Consider the following 3,753-nt stretch of genomic DNA (forward strand, 5'->3'; position numbering starts at 1 on the left):
CCGGCCCCGTCCCCAATTTGAGTCTACCGGGGATCTCCGACCCTGGGCCCAGGACCCGTTTTAGCAGGGAATCCCCGTCCCCGTTCGGGTGGGTGAACCGGGTTCCCCACCGGGTTGGGGCAAATCACCATCCCTAGTTGGGTTAAGATTTTTCAAACTGAAAGCATTGGGTTGGGTGGTTCAAATTTCTTCAACCCGATCAACCTAACCCATGAGCACCCCTAGCATACGTCACAAAGGATGAGTTTCAATCCTTTGCCACCAATGTGTTGTGCTCCCTGGAAGAGCAAAAACTCAACATGGCCGTGCAGAACCATCTCCTTCTGCATCTGCTCTGGATGAAGTTCGATCATCCTTAGCAGTATTGAGAGTTGAGTCTTCGACAAATGCTACTCATCTAGAACACCACCAAGAATTGATGGCTAGAAACGCAGAGACCCTGCAAAGGGTCCTTGCGCACATTCAGAGGGACGTTGCATCTACTTCATCTCAAGATCAAACAACGCTCATTCCTCTGAGTGTCCCGGCGAACTACATCACCCAGACGAAGATGCGAGCTCTGGGTGATCGACTTCTTCAAAAGGTGGCAGACTTCACCTCGAATTTCAATAGCACGGAAAAACAAGCGGTCATCGACATGCGATGTTCCTTGGAAGCATTCAAATATAAGGAAGATGTGGAGATCATCAAGGCTACAAATGCTGCATCTGACATCGTCGAACTCTTCGACGCTAAGGTCAAGGCCATGCCTCCAACCAACGTGCAGAAGTCCAAGAGGAAGCCAGAGCTACCTACTTCTAGTGCAGAAGCCTCAAAGAAGAGGAGGCTTGACGACAATGAGGACCCAGACCAGTATGGCTCTCAAAGTCGTCAAGTGGGGGAGAAACAGCCGGCGACATCAAAAAGTACCATTCCAACAGCTTCCCCTCTGCCTCTGCTCCTCAAAAGCCAGCACAAGCGCCAACAAGACAAAAGTCCAGGGCTACGCATTCGCACACAGAAGAAAGAGAAGAAGAACCAATGCCCTCTGCACTGAAACCAGCTGAGCCAGCAAGGCACAAAATCGATGAAGAGGACGTGATCAAGCTTCTATCCATATACACCTCTTCATCTTCATCTGAAAGTTTATCATCCGCAGCGGAATACGCCATGGAAACCGCTCCATCCGCAAGGATTGATGAAGACGAAGTAGTGGTGGTGAATGTCATAGAGCCAGAAGAAAGGCATTAAGGACCAGAAGCTGCTACTTTCCCAATGGCGATTCCACTCACTGCTGAAGTAACCATTGCTGCACCACCACCACACCATAACACCCACAGAGCCAAGGTCCATGTCCAAGGGACCAGAGTTGTTACACCTACTCTAAGGCAGGAGGTCCCAGTCAGAGCCCGTCAACCAGAGGTAAGCAGCAGCAAGCCTCGGAGCTCCAAATAATCCACTGATCGAGTACAAGAGATTAGGGATCAAATGGATACAATGATGAGGCCCACACCTCGTGAGAAGCCGATCAATGATACTGCCAATAGTGAAGGCGTCTATCAATATCTTTACAGCCTAAGGAATGAGATGCCCACGTTGAAGATAAATCTACATCCAACAGCTTAAGAGCATATCAGGCAGAGGTTCCTACAACGCTTCACTCAACCAGTTTCTGCAGGTCACTTGGTGGATGGAATCAAGAAGGTCTTGGACATTAGAAGACAAACCTTTGCGCATAATCAGATTATCTTTCACAAGTATACGGTAGAAAGGTCCCATGGACAGATCCAATCTTTCTCAGATTGTGATCTTATTAATCTGAATCCCTGGGATCTTCTGTCTCTGTACTTCCACACAGACCACAAGAAAGACAAGGGGATGAAATATGCTCTGGCGAACTCATCTATAAGGCAGACGATGACGAACCTTCTGGATTACAGGTGTAAATTCAACTTCCAGGTGGCTCTGGACATGGGGATAGACCAGCTTAATGTCACCGCACCAAATGAAGAACTCGAAGGCATTAAGCACATACCCTCGTGGACGGTGTTGGTTGAACCAGAGCACGGGGTGATCTTCAGGAACGAACAAGGCAAAAAGGTGTTCTTCCGTGAATATCAGTGCTTAAAATATTCAAATTCAACTTTGCGGTTCATCAAGAACAATCTACTAAGGAGCAGAGATACTACCCCGGGCACGAAGGAGAGGTCAAGCAACATAATCAGATCCATAGATAACCTGTTGAAGTTCCTTGAGCTTCTTAGGAGGTTCATGAAGCTTCAACATATCTAGGCCTCTTCCTTTGTAAGTTACATCTATCTTTTGTTTTCAATTTCAAGTCTTGTAACTTCATTTCTTCGTACTGTAAAAATATTAGATAGTTAATGTAATATAGAGGTTATCTTTGACCTTTGTCTTCGATTAGACTTGTGTATTCATTCCAGTAAGAGTTTGTCTTATTTACACTTAAGGGGAGATTGTTAGACCCAATCTTGTAAAACTGTCTTACTCTAGTTTGTAGGACTTAGTCTTTTGAAGTAGTCTGCACCAAAAGCTCTTATGCAGAAGACATCAAGAGACAGAGCTCTTACTCAAGAGCCAAGTGTCTCATATACAGAGCCTGAGCTCTATTCCATGGAAGATCAAGCCTTAAGCGCCAAAAAGGTTAAGTGATTGATGCAGAGCTTCACTCCAGACACAGAGCCTCTACATAGTACATGCAGAGCCTCTGAGTCTCCTACTCCCATGGAATGCGCGCATAGTTCAGACTTTCCCGCAAGACTTCTAACAGATTCTAGACGGCTTGACTCAGTCCGCTCCACTTTTCAAGGAACGTAAACAAGATCTCACAGTTTCAAGCCAAGATTCTAGGGGATTCTGTTTACCTTAGTCATATATAAGGAGGCATCATCCTCAGGTTACTTGAACGGTATTCTTCATGAAGAAGTTTAAGTGAGTCAGCCAAAGGCTTTGTTGATCCTGAAAAGCCAGATCATGTATATGTCCTAGACAAGACGCTTTATGGTTTGAAACAAGCACCTAGGGCATGGTATGACACCTTAACTCAATTCCTACTCAAGTCTGGTTTCAAGAAAGGTACGATCGATACTACGTTGTTTATGAAAAAGCAAGGTAAGCATCTGATCTTGATGCAAATTTATGTTGACGATATTAATTTTGGTTCAACAAATTCTAAGTTTTGCAAGAACTTTTCAGACATCATGCAATATAAATTTTAAATGAGTATGATAGGTGAGTTAAATTTCTTTATTTGTCTTTAAGTAAAACAACTCCCCAATGACATATTCATAAATCAATCTAAATATTTCAAAGATATTTTGAAAAAGTTCAATATGTCTGAATGTTCTTCAATAAAGACTCCCGGGCTACGGAACTTTATTTGATGCAAATTTATCTGATAAATCTGTAGATCAACAAAATTATTGTGCCATGATTAGATCTTTATTATACTTAACGTCAAGTAGAACAGATATAATGTTTGCAACATGCTTTTGTTCAAGATATCAGGCTAATCCAAAAGAGTCACACCTTGCTGCAGTCAAGAGAATCCTAATGGAATGTCAAAACCGACAGACCTACCCAAGAGGACAACCATATCTGAGTGAGCTTAGATACAAAAGGGTTTGTGTGTCGAGACTAAAATGAAAAAGAGAGGGGTAGTTGTTGTGAGCTAAAAGAATTGACGAGAGTTATGTCAGGATTAAAAGAATTTGAAAATCCTGTTCCAAACTTACATAATTCGGGCATACCACA

This window comes from Cynara cardunculus, assembly GCF_001531365.2.
Source record: "Cynara cardunculus var. scolymus isolate 2C chromosome LG 12, CcrdV1, whole genome shotgun sequence".
NCBI lineage: Eukaryota > Viridiplantae > Streptophyta > Magnoliopsida > Asterales > Asteraceae > Cynara > Cynara cardunculus.